General features: G+C 35.7%; 1 long non-coding RNA gene across 1 annotated transcript; it reads right to left on the bottom strand.

Moving 5' to 3' along the window:
- Positions 1 to 8,152: 8,152 nt before the first annotated feature.
- On the bottom strand, positions 8,153 to 9,888 carry LOC148850593 (uncharacterized). The gene is made up of 2 exons (XR_016099633.1): positions 9,752 to 9,888; positions 8,153 to 8,513 (listed from the first exon to the last, which is right to left on the bottom strand). It is a non-coding gene; the product is annotated as an uncharacterized LOC148850593 (long non-coding RNA).
- Positions 9,889 to 14,327: the final 4,439 nt, after the last annotated feature.

The following is a 14,327-nucleotide window of genomic DNA, read 5'->3' as shown; positions in this document are numbered from 1 at the left end:
GAGGGCATGATTCAAACATCTCTGACATTTTTCAATATCCCAATATCTTCCCTCATTGATAATATTTCTCCATTTCCGAGGGGGAATGAAATATGATACTTGAAACCATAAAAGTAATCAGGGTTTTACCTCTCCCCTTTCATTGAAAAACAAGTGTGGCATCCTAAACCATCCAGTATCTTTCTGCCAAATCCTCTTCCCATTCCATCACTGCCAAACCTGAAGCTAATGCTTCTCTAGGAGAATCCTTTGGTTCTCAAATGTGCCTTCTAGAGTGAATTCCTTTGTTTGGGAATTGACTGGGGGAAAAAGCACTTCTGAATTTCTTTAGAGTGGATAAAGTCTTAATTATCCCCCCATGTGTACATTATCAGGAAGAAAAGACAGGCATTCATCTGCTCCTATATTGTTCAATGGCTAAAAGACTTCGATGTGTCTTCTTGAATCTTGTTTGTCAAGAATCGATGACATCATGCATTGTCATTGACATGGTTAAGAAGTGGAAGGGTCATTAATTAGGACCTAGAGAGAATATCTTTTGGAAGGTCATCATTCATGATAGGTGTATCATTAAAAATCAAAAGATGAAGACAGTTTAATAGTATAGCTATAATACCCCCAGGTTTTATGGATTAGATGTTGAGCAATCAAGGAACAAATCATCATCATCCAAGCCTTGTCCCAACTATATGAGATGAGATATAGTTATGAAACCTTAAATCATTTCTTACTACTTGAACCTATGTCAGCCCTAGCTCTTGTATCCCATTCAACATGAAACAGATCACTTCTTTCTACCGGTGCTGTAGATGGTCTTCTCTATACATGACCAAACCATCTTAGTCTACAGATCACTCCCGGGTTCCTTGAATGAGTTAATTTCTGATCCTGTCCTTTTAGTTTTGTCACTCATTCATCTCAACATTTGCATTTGTGTCACACTTGCTCTTTGGACGCTCAGATGATTGGATGGCATTTAGTGAAGGGTAAATTTATAACTTAGTTTATTCAAGGAAACTTGATAAGCTCCAAGAAGCATTAATAAATAAGGAAAGTAGTGAATGATGGAGCAAGTTGAAGGCTACAAAGGAACCAGGCAAGGGTTATAAGGTTATTGAACAAACCAGAACAAAGGAGTCAGCTGCTGCAAGTTGAATTCTTAAAAGATAAAAAAAAGGAAATAAATGAAGGATCCAGGTTGTTACATAAGATTTGTCAACTCATTCTTTAACAGAAGAAATTTGGACAAATAAGCTTCATGTCAATGCCATTTAAGCAGGATAAGACAGATTATTATGGGCAGCCCAGTAGCCCAGTGAATGAGGCTCTCGCCAATGCAGCAGGGTCTGGGGTGGGACAGATGTATGCAGCCTTACCCCTGCACATACAGAGAGGTTGTTTCCAAGATTTGAACCCTTGTCACCCAGGCCGCAACAGAGCAACCAAATCATTGTGCCAAGGCCCACCCTCATAAGACAGATTATTATGATAACAAAAAAAAAAGAGATGAATTTGACAAAGAGGAAAATGCCTATTATCCTTGCATGAACCAAGCAACAGTGAAATCATTCTGAGATTGAGACATTCGACCAACATTAGTAAAGCCTGTTCAATTGACCTTTAGATGAATTTATGTTTCATATATTAATATCAAAAAAATCTGCCAACCCCATATAGTAGGGATAAGGCTTGGATGATGATGATGATTATGATGACATTACTATCAAAAAATCTACTTTATAGACATAAAAATGAACAATGATATCTGCATGCACAACCATGAGGACAATATCTAAATCAACAAGTTTGACAAATATCCACTAATGGACATAACAAGAAACGCTAAGGATGGAATAGTAGCCTTAGTATTTAAGTATATGATTAATAAAAACGAAGTATTTAAGTATATCGCTAATATCATAGCATGATTTCCTAGGGTCAACACTGCAACTATATGGAATAGTAGCACTCTGATCACCAATGATGATTTTGCTCTGGCTCAAGACTACAGGTGGTATGGAGGGACTATGCTTCAAGAATAGTATTTGGCTTATCATGTTTGTGTACTCATAATGAATGATTTAGAATGTGAAAAACAAAAATAAAAGGACAAAGAAAAGGTTGCATAATTTGAACAACAATTAGTTATATTTTCTTGCCAAAATCTATGTTAGAATCCAACTTGAGACTGAAATGTTCTTCAGCAGCATTTACTGTTTTAGGATTAGTTTCTAATCATATAGTGTTTATTGTATTATGTACAATTAAACCTAAAGAAAGTGGCAACATATTTCTTTTGTATTGTTCTTACTATACGTATACTTCAAAGTTCAAATACATGACGAAAATCCAATACTTTATCCAGGCATTCCTTCCTTGTTTGAAGGTCTAAATTCTTGGCAAAGTTAGAAGAAGCAGAATATTGAATATGACATAAAAGTCAACACTAAGCCAAAATCATATCATTGCATGTGTCAAATTGAAATATGATTGTTCAATTAGTAAATACTTCTTTTACTTCTCAGGCCAAAATTACCCATGTCCAATGGTTCTAAACCCAAAACCACATGATTGACTTCATTTAACTTGTTTCAGCTGTATAAAAATATCAAACCAAGACTCATTTTTTTGGTGTAATGAGTTGGCTACAAGTTAACATGAGTAATATCCAAGTCTGACGTTATAATCCCAAAATGGATGCACTAACTTGCCTCTTTTTTTTCATTAACCTAGACCGGCATTTGGGCACATAGAATTGGCTTCAGGTGACAGCTTTCAACTTTTAGTAACCTTCTATCCCTCATTGGGATCAACATATCCAGTGCAGCATCCTCTTGGAAACATCTTTTCTTGTTTTCCCTAATAGAAGAGGTTTAGTAATGTATTAGTGGGTAAAGGCAGATGTAAACAGACTTTGGTACCACTAAACAGTCTCACCTACTTAGCATTCCGAGATCCTCAATTTTTCTAAGCGTGAGAAAAAATCACAGCCCCAGAAGGATCCATCTAAACCCGAATAATCATCACCTATTACCATACAGCTTTAATGCCAGACTAAATCCTCAATTTTTCCAATGTATCTTTATGCAAACAACCATCTTTCCAGTGTAAGTTTACATATCAGACTAACAAATTTAGTTCTCATCTGCATAAATTGCAAGTTGATATGCTTAGAACAGATGCATTTTTCACCTCCCTCAAATAGTGGTTTGGGCATTTGGAAAGCTTATATTGGCTTTTCGGATTTTTACCAAACACAGCTTACAGTGTTCCCATGTGGGATCCTGCTAGGGGGGTGAATGCTATGTGGGATCCTGCTCAGAATGATAGAAACCGCATCTTTAAAACCTTCTCAAATGGGCACTAAATCACATAATTTCTTAAGGATAAGAAAGCATGACATGGAATAAGTAGGCAGAAGTCCAATCTTTACTTTAAAAAAAGAGTTTCCTTCCCTACAGGCGAGAGGAAATGGTTCCAAATTTGGACTTTATGATCAATTTTGCCATGTTCATTGGGGCTTGAAAGACCTGGATAAATAGCAGGTTTTTAAACCCTTTTGAAGTGAGCCTTCTATGACCTAGAGTGCATGTTTGGACTAAAAAAAGCTTGATTTTGAGCAATTTGCTTGCGGTACAGAACCTTTTTCATAAGCCTTGATAGCATTCAACATGCAAATTCCTTAGGCTGCCTTTGGAAACGAGGCAAATGGAGTATAAATCCCGGTTCAGAATAAATTTACACTCTGGTTCACTTTTGCCCGTGTTTAGCAATATTACATTTATTCATTGACAAATGACTGGCCAATACATATTTACATTGATAATAAGATGTAAAAATTCATCAATAAAAAAGAAGTAAATTTGTATTCAAGTGGGATTTTGATAAAAGAAAAAAGCATATGCTTTATTGAAGTTCATGTTTGCATCCATTACAGTTAAAAGTCTATTTTGTAAGAAGGTAAATTTGTTAGTGCAAAATTAACCCAATTTTACAATTTATATGAACCGTTTTACAGTCTACATATTTGCATTCACACTTATTTACATCATTTCCAAACACATCATTAAAAGATATCTGCCTCGGAAAAAAATGTAACTGTCGTCCAGCACATCCCAGTTGTACTGGGAACATCTTCCCGTCACAAATACAAGAGATGTTCCCAATGCACACACAATTTGGCGGCAGCCAACACCAACACTTAGGTGATGGATAATTTCTTCTTCAGCTGAATTTGAGCCATACCCACCTATTGTAAAGAGTTGATTACAAGTTTTGGTAAACTAAAGTCAATTTCAAGAGTTAACTCATTCACGCTGGAGTGAGCGTGTTCTCAAATTTTGACATTATTGCTAAGAAGATGCCATTACTAAGATGGTATTTCATAAATTTAAAGTCTAATGTTTGAAAAATCACAAAGCTATTATTCGGGTTTGAAATCTCAAAACAAGTAGAAATGATCTCTTACATTTTAGAGGCTCTAAAAAGATACAATCGTTTGAATTTGAGCAATTTTCTAAAATCTGAAACTATGAAGTTTATACCCTTAGAAATACACTATTTGATAATATTATAACTAATATAAAGTATTAAATAAAACATCTTTATATTAGTAAACAAATATTATGATTTATTGAAATAAAAAAATTTTATTATTTATTTAATAATATTGTTTATTTTTTATTATTAACTAATAATATATAAAAATATTTTAATTATAAACAATAAAAAATATTGTTAAATAATAACTAAATAATATTGTGATTTAAGTTAAAATTATATTATTTATTATTTTATAATAATATTTATTTATTTTTATTAAATAATAATACTATTATTACCATTATTGTTGATAATAATAACAATATGTTATTTAATAGATGTTATTATTTATTCAAATAAAAAATAATGTTATTTATTAATTATTGAAAAATAATTATTTCATAATAATACTTATTATTATTATTATTATTAAATAGTAATTTTAATATTATGAAATAATATTTAACATTATTATTTAAGTACATATTTTTATTATAACCTATTATTATTAAATAGATGACAGTAATGCAGACATTAACGTCATTTCATCACATCTTAAATGTGTCTAATTTTGGTAAGACCATAAGACATGAGACTAGTAGGGGTGATCATGGGCTGGGCCAAGCCGGGCTTTGCACTTATGATAAGGGCTACAGCTTATGCCCAAGCCCGGCCTAGCCCAGAGTTTCGGGCCTGAAACATAACATGCATATAAACTTGTTTTATTCATTATATAATATAAAATATTACATATAATATAAATTATACATGTCATGTTATAATATTTATATATAAAATATATAATATAATGTAAAATAACATATATACATATGTATACATTATACACAAAATGTGTAAGTTTAAATATATGCGGGCCAGGTCGGGCTCGGGCCGGGCTTGAAGTATTAAGCCCAAGCCCGGCCCTAAAATTTGTGGGTCGGGCCTGGGTCAACCTGAACACTAAACTCAGGCCCAAGCCCAGAATTTCCAGGCCGGGCTTGTGCGGGCTAGGCTGAAATGATCACCCCTAGAGACTGGGTCTTAGCATTTTAGACATCTTTTCTCTTTTTAGATATTAAAAATAGACTTAATTCCAAATGTCCCTTACTTCTGAAAAGCAAGTTTTTTAGAGATTTTTGAAAAGTGTTATCAAATGCCACATTGCCACCTAAAAAACTGCATTTTCTTGCCAATCATATATATTTTTCTTGTCTATGTTGTACTATTAAAGGACTTTCCTGTTGTGAATGTGATAGCAGCCACACATGGAGAACCAACGTTTTAAAAAACGACCCGGAAATGGAACCATTTAGGCCACCAGTTTCCAAGTCGACGGTCTGATCATCCGATTCGAATGGATGGTCCATTTTGATAGCAAAATTAAAAAAATTAAAATTTAAAAAAATGTCAAAACCGTTGAATGGGTCGACGGATCGACCACCAGAGTCAACGGTTTGTTGATTTTTTCTACAATTTTTTACCAGATTCTGGATTTGAGTAAAACGGAACCAGTTGCCTGAACGATTTCCGGGCCAAATGATCCAACCATCTAGATCAATGACGATTTGAAAACGTTATGGGGGAACATCTCCTATACTTGCATGTTGTCATTCATGGAAGATGTTATCAATGCATTGCTGCAATGTACTACGTGAAGAGCAAAATCAGAATTCATGAATTCCACCATGTTTTTATTTAACCCCAAACTTTATTACAGGTGGAGGGGCGAGGACGCACAACCACCTTAAAATTTAGGGTAAAAGACTGAAACCTCCCTTCATATTTGTTATAAATACTAAAACTTCTTCTCACTTTTTAAAATGGACTAATACCTCCCCAGTCAAATAAGTTAGCCGTTATATTTAACGGAGGGATTTAAAATGTCTAATATAGCCCTACAAACTAAATTTTGGACAACTATAATGGTGCTAAATAAGGCAAGAGAACTGATTAGGTGAGACAACCGTGTAAGGACTTCATCCATGCGTTCCACCACTGAAGCGTGGGGTAGAAAATCCATGGAAAAAGCCAGTGGTTGTGCAAGTGAGGGAGGGAGAATCCCTTCTTTAGTATAATCTACATGCAAAATATTTCCACCAAAACTGCAAAACCGAGGACGAAAGATAGCCATGGTTGTAGAGGATTCGGTGGGCCACAATTAAGCATTTGTCACGATGACCTATCTGTTCTTTATTGTTTCTTTGGTGTAACAGGCATTTAGAGTAAGATTAATTGGTGGGTGGAGATGGTCTAATCACAAGGGCTGGTTCCTGGTGGTGTATTCAATCTTCAGAAAAGGAGAGAATTGGGCCAACAATCAATGAATAATGGAGGACGATACATCCTTGGAATTCATAAATTTGATGAACAGAAAAAGATGGAGCATCCCTCGTTGGCTGCTTATCTAACAATAATTGACGGTATCATTGGCAAGCAACCCATGAATTAACCACACCTCCCCTTTCATATGCATATATAAAGAACTCCGAAATTCACCAGAGTCGAGTCAAGCAAAGCATATCACTCTTTTTGTACATTACTAAGTAAAGAAAAAGAAATGCAGGCAATAAAGTAGCAAGCAGAAAGATATGCAGCAATAATGGCTATTTTATTTCAAAAACTTCATCAGAGTTCTACAATGTGAGATGAGACCCCCACTTGCACTCACACTCACACACACACAAGGTTAGTTGGGTCTGCGCTTACAGTCAAGCGGATTAAGGCCCCATTACTTTTTTGGAAACATATTTACCTGAGTAAGTACATTTATCTACGTTCTTTTTTTATTTAATTTATCTATGTAAATGGGATTCTTTGGACTGTGTTTGGTTGCAATTCAAATAAATTTATACTGATGCAAAGTCATGGCAGTGCAAATTATTTGAGTTTAAATTCTGACCTATTTTTGTTTCAAATTTTATCTTATTTTGTTTGATTGTAGTACAAATGAAATAAATTAAACATGAAGCAGAATAAAGTAAAATTCAAAACAAAATTAAACAAGAATTTACATTTTTTACATTTATACTAGTACCAATAAATTTGCACTGCAACCAAACACAGCCTTACTTTCCCATGTTCTTTTGCAACATCCACTTTTCCGGGTAAGTTGGTATTCTTTTCACCTCTTGCCAATTTTACCCGTGTTCAAACCCATGCTTTTTTGGCTTTTTGTCTCAATAATTCAACCTGTCCAAATTTGTCTACAATCCACTCTCAATAACACATGCCCAGAAAAATTCTTTTCTACATACAAAATGATGGATTATAAAACAATTAACAATGGTCGTTCGGTTGGCTAACAATTTATAATATAACAAAAACTCATGAATTGGACCAGAAAATGAGTTGGAGTCAAGAATAAGGCCGGACAGATTTTAAAGATGTCCCAACTGATCAGGCAATTGGCCTAAAAGCTGGTTATTTCTCAACTCTAACCGTTCCAATCCACTATTTAGAATGCACCCAAATGGACTTCCCAAAAACCCAAATAATCCTCCTTGAAGTTTGTTAGTTGCAAGATCTTTTTTTTTTTTTTCCAGGTTGTGGAGATTTCCCATGGTTGTTGGTATCTCCTCTTCAAGCTGATTTCGAAATAGAAAAAGGTCTGTAAGCAAACTCAGGTTACCAACAGCATTTGAAATGCTACCTTGTAAAAAACTGTTTTAGATCAAGGATTACAAGACTGGTGAAATAAAACAACCAGTCAGGTATGACATAACTGAATCTGTTGTTAGAAAGATCAACTACTCTAAGAGCAGTCATGCTCTGAAGAGCACTTGGAATTGGACCTTCAAAATTATTGTCATGTAAATCAAAAGAAAGATGGGTTTATCTTCCCACCCAACAATGATCTTCTATAAGCTGCAAATTGGCTGAGGCCAAGTTGATTTGGCTGTCCTAGGCCGAGTTTAATGGTGTGTCCAATTCTGCTGCCGCAATGGATTCCCTTCCATGCATAGTAGTCTTTTCTACATACAAAATGATAAATAATAAAGCAATTAATAATGGTCGTTCAATTGACTAAGAATTTATAGTGCAACAAATATTCAAGATATAAAGTTATAAATTAGAGTTTCAACAATGGCACCAAGATCCTCAGACTTTGAAGGTCCTATACCACTATCTAATACAAAAATCTCAAACTTGGACCAGTCACTACAAGAAAAGTCCATTCTCTTCATAGTGAACTAAACTAGACAATCATATATGTGCTAACAAGATAATTGCATGAAACTTGTAATAACACCTCCACCCAATGGTTTTTTGAAACAGCTTACTTGACAAACCTAACAAATTAGGCTATAAACATTGAGCATGCCAAGAGTTTTCTCAGACACTAATAGGGAGTTATTAAAGGTCCATTGTTTACTATTAACTAAATAAACTACAGTTTTGGGGCATTCAATTCCTGTTTTTGCTTGGACAAAATTAAGTTTTACAAATCCTGTAATCTTTGGACTTCAGTGAGGAGGATCACCAACTTAACTTTTTAGATTGTCATGAAAGGGGTCCAGTTTAGTGAACAATGCTAAGAACCAGCACATCCTAATGCCATCCTATGTTTAGATGGATGAATATTGCATTCCTTTAAGGCTTCAGTACTTTTCACTACCTAATTCAGCAATCAAAAAGTATTAGCATACCAAGTTTCTTAAAAACATCATAACTCAAACAAAATTTTCATACAGTAAATCCTACAAGAACATAATGCGCTTGAACCAAGTATCATGCATCTACTCACATAAGAATTGTAAATGTAAGCTCAATGGACATTTTACAAAATTAGTTGCTAATTGGCTGCAGGGATCGGCTGTGAAACTTTCAATAAATTGGGCAAATTAACTAGGAAAATGGAATGACACATAAGGAACAAATTATATCTAGGGAAACTAGTTGACTTTGCTAGTGTATTGTGTGCAGATGTTACATTTATCTATCAGTTCTTGAACTGTAATTTCCTTCTGGAATGACTTGGTGTCTACAACATACAAAATTGGATTGAGGATCTATTCTGGAAACAACTAGATCTAAACTACCCAGGCATGCCTGAAGCTATGGTATGTAGGAGTTAGGTAAAGATAGTTTTCGAAATGACATGGATATAAGAATGAATATGCATGGCAGCGGCAGAAATCGAGAGAATCAACGCAGCAAGATGACAGTGCAGGAGACAGAAGAGCAACAGAGTGGGAACAACGATTCTTGCCGGAGGAAAATCAACGACGGTGACTAGGTGGAGCAGCAGCGTGACTATGTGGAGCAGTAGTGGCAAGTGAGGATAAACAAGAACGCTGAAGTCGACGGAATAGAAGCTCTTGGACAGCATTGCAGAGGTGATTTTTGGGAGAAAATAGCAGAAGCTGAGAAACTATCAAACCAGTAAACCTTATGTTTGGGGGGTAATTTTAACATTTTTACTCATTTCCATTCACTCTCCGCTCGGAAAACCAAACTTACCCGAGTATGAGAAGGGTATCATTTAGCTGGATAAATATAAATATAATAGTAGGGGTCCAATGAAATTTGACTTTTTAATTGAAGTCCTTTTTCATAGTTTTAAAAGGCCTAAGAGGTGAAGCCTCAGGTATGCCCCGCTCATCAAAGGTTCTAATTCTGCCATTGCTTACAGCCTTCATTCTCAGCACAAAAGCTCATTTCAAGCTGTTCGAAGTATGCTTTTGGGGTGCATAGAACTAGAACTGCAGCCACAGTTTCCTACTACACAGCAAGACATTTTTCTCACAAGATTGAATGGGAACATCAAAAATCAAAAAGAAGATGTTAAACACTGTCCAAATAAATTGAAGGGTAGATTTGGGTTTTTATAGAAATCCACTCACACATAATGTCATATATAATCAGTTTTTGAAGAATTACTAACCGATGGGAGGTTTTTGTTTGATGACATCATCCCACAAGGGAAGTCTTAGGCCCCGTTTGGTTCACAGGAATGGGGTCTGGAATCGGAATCGAAATGGATTATTCTGGTTCCAATTGTTTGGTTTCCTATTGGAATGGCATTCCTCCATTTGAGGGAATGACCATTCCTTGCCATTCCTTTGGGAATAAAATCCCATTCCTGTTGATTCTAATTTTCATTTCTATTCTTATGTGAATCAAACAGATTATGGGAATTGACCATTTTAATTCGGATTTCAGAGGATTTTGATTCCACTTCCGATTCTAATTCCAACTGTGAATCAAATGGACCCTTAATCCGTTTTATAAAAAAGAGGGTAAGTTTTAGTATTTACAATAAAAAATAAAAAGGAAGGGAGGTTTAAGTCTTTTACTTTAAATTGTATTAACATTTTTTGAGTGGGGTAGAAAAGGAATTCAAACGACCGTGACCAAGGCATACAATTGTCATACATGTCGGTAAGCCATAATTAAAGGGAATATAAAAAAAACCAGTCCCATTTATACTTATGCATCAGGATTCAGGCAGGGCAGAGGGGGTGTGAGCTAATTATCTAAAAACTTCCACCTTCCCATTCCTTTTTCTCTTCAGAAAGAGATCCAAATCCAACCTCAATTGGTGTCTGAATCTTTATCGTGACCTGCTGCCATGGAGAACATGTTTGCACAGTCCAATTCAATGCAAATGTTTAACAAATCCATCTTCATATCCATTAAGCAACATACGTTTCAGAGAAGAGTGCTGACTGCTGAGTGAGAAGTATGGTTCATGGATAGGTCAAATGGGTTGGATAAGAAATTGCCAACCCCTATATTTAGGTTTGTTTGGATTTTTCTGCAAAGTAATACATGCATATATAAGTTTCCTCAATGTATTTGCCTTCCTAATTTTGTCAAGGGCGACCACTTTAAACATCGTCAAGGGAGAGATGGTGTCAGAAACTTAAACCTTCCAATAGATGAGGTCAATGGTTGCCCGATTACTTTAAATAACCTGTGAAGAAAAAACAAAATCCTCTCTCTATCTAATTTTCACAACACGCATTAGCATGACAAAGCTTGAATTTTAGTGTTTCTTTCTTTGAAATTGCGATGAATCACAGACGTACAAGTGCCTATTATTCATTCGATCTTGTCAATAATTCCTATAGATCAAGATCGACTTGAAAAAAACCCATAGGAATCGGAACATTTAAACCCATTTGGGAGCACTTCCCAAATAACATTGCTCTGTCAAAATAAAGGCTGCAATGAGGGAGGTCATGGCATACCTAGCTTCCAGCTCAGTTAAGTAAGAACTGGGCCTAAGTCCTTTAAAGCCCAAGGGACTTCTCCCAATTTCTACCTGCAGAAATTGGGTTTGGTTTTGTCTTAGATGGGTCAATTCATACTTCAGTTTAATTAAATCATGAGATATAAACAACCCCCTCCCCCTAACTATGGTATGGGTTATGGGCCTACTGGATTAGTTATTTAGGGTTTGCCCAAACCCGTACTCAATATTGGGCCCATATATTCTAATCACTACAGGAACGAAAGTGTCGAAATATAATCAGCAAACACACTCAGTTATGGACCTAGCTCAGTTTGTTTTGAGCCTAGGTCATTAAATGTGGCTGCCCACAAGCTTGCCACTAGTGACAAATAGCCCTCCTCTATTTTTATCTTCCTTCTGAATAATGAATTTCCCTTAAAAAAACACTCAGTGCGTCACAGATTTTTTTTTTTGATGATAACGTATCCATATTTATCGATTTCCCTTTATCTTTAAGAGCTTAGACTACATGGACTTACATCATCATTTTATGCACTCGGGATTTTTTATTCATTTTTTTTTATCCACTCTCTACCCGCTGTGAATTGCAGCCACACATCTGTATTATGAATTGAGAGATGTGCGATTGCAATTCGTGACGGATAGCGAGTGGATAGGAAAAGTGAATAGGAAATCTGAACTCTATTTTATAATCCATGAAAGGTAATGATCAGATCTAAGTCTTGACCTGTAAATCTCGTGCCCTGCATGTGTGATTGGAGGGACCAATAAAACATTGGATTGGACCAATCCAGATTTGATGGTCCATAGTATTTATTAGATTGGAGTGGACCTGATCCATCTGTAATGGATCTGTATTGGATTGAATTAGATTAAACCAATATCAGATCCACTGAGAAAAGATAAGAATACAGGTATTAATGAAACTAAATATTGGTGAGATAATAATTACATTGAAACTATATGTACTGCGAAGCCAGCTTAATTGTTTAATTTCAAGATTCATACAAATTTATTTTGTACAAGACCACTTTCGATCTCCTTGTTTTCTTCTACTAACCAACTAAAATGTTTAGCCTATTTAGTTATTTGCTTTTTAGTTTTTACAATCCAGTTTACACAAAATGGTTCGAAGTTTGGTTCCTTTCTTTTTCTCGGTGGCAAAGCGGGTCAAAGTTGTTCAGTTGTGAGTTGTCTAGCAGACAGCCGGTGAAGAGGGAAACTGAGGTCTAAGAATGTTCATTGGTTGACGACTATTAAATTTTGTGTAATTATCAAATTTTGCAAGTTCATGAAAAGAATATATATATATATATATATATATACACATACAAATTAATTTGGTTAATCCAACGATGGACCGAGCTCAATGGGGATCCGAATCCAATCATCTAGGTTCTGTTCTACGACTAGTGTATATATATATATATATATATACTAGTCAAAGCCATAGGCAGCTGGTAATGGTAGAGTCGCAGCCATAGGCAGCATGTACATGTATACAAACTCTGAGCTCTCAACTCTCAAGTCTACTACTAGAGGTCCGGGACTGAAGGTTGATTGCTTAAATCAATTCCCAATCCCAATGCTATTATTCGATGCTCCCTACTAGCTAATTACAATTAGTGTTTTTTTTTTGGTAAAAAAAAAAGGAAAAGCTAATTACCTAATTGATGAGGCCTTGGTTCATTTTTATCCTCTCTTAGGAGTTGGGAGTATGAGCTACACAGCGGGGCACTCTGGCAGCTCCACTCCACCCAACTGACCCAAGCCCCAGAAATCTAAACAATTTTTTTTTTTTTCCTCTTTTGAAAATTCTTGGGAACTTTGAGAATAACTTTCCCTCCAAGTTTCTGTTTCTCTAATATTTAATTTCTATTACACATTTACACCAATTAAACGCAACCTAAAGGTTTATTTCTTGGTATTTTTGAAGCACATTAAATACATATGGGGGTCTCCTTTTGCAGGAAAGCGTTGGATTTTGTCTCTTTCAGAAGAGAAATAAAGTGAGATTTGTTAGTCCCCACACCAACACCACATTTACACAAGGATAGAGGCATAGAGGGCCAGCTTTCTCTAGCTTTTAGAAATTTCAAACACTTGCTGGTACAGTAGTAGCAGGGCCTTATTGTCTTAAAAAGGGTCATACAATGCATCATGGTGGTGAGGATTTCTGGTGCCTTCTTTCACGTTCGTCACTCTGTGTTGCAGCTTGATGATTCATCCACCCTAACTAATCAAAAGTGACATCAATCCTCCTTTTTGTTGATGAGTCATTCGGTCTGCCACTTTCTCTCTCTTTTATTTATTTATGGAACAATGTCGCATTTCATTGCCACATTCCTACTTTTCTTTTGGGCCCACTTAAGGGCTCGAGACGCTGAACAAGGCAACCAAAGGTGGGCAGGTGCAGAGGGACTGAGGAGAGGAGGGACCGAGGGAGGGGCTGGCTCACCCTATACCTATACTATGTGTGTAGGTGTGTATTATATTTATAAGAGCTCTTAAGTCTTACCTACAATTTATGCGGGTTTTCCGTCCCCCAAAACTTCTCCCTTCTAGGTTCTAGGATCAAGATAAGAAA

The sequence above is a fragment of the Nelumbo lutea genome, chromosome 5 (assembly GCF_056320005.1).
Source record: "Nelumbo lutea isolate HS-2025 chromosome 5, American lotus-T2T, whole genome shotgun sequence".
Classification (NCBI taxonomy): Eukaryota; Viridiplantae; Streptophyta; class Magnoliopsida; order Proteales; family Nelumbonaceae; genus Nelumbo; species Nelumbo lutea.
This window is presented reverse-complemented; position numbering and strand designations above follow the sequence as displayed.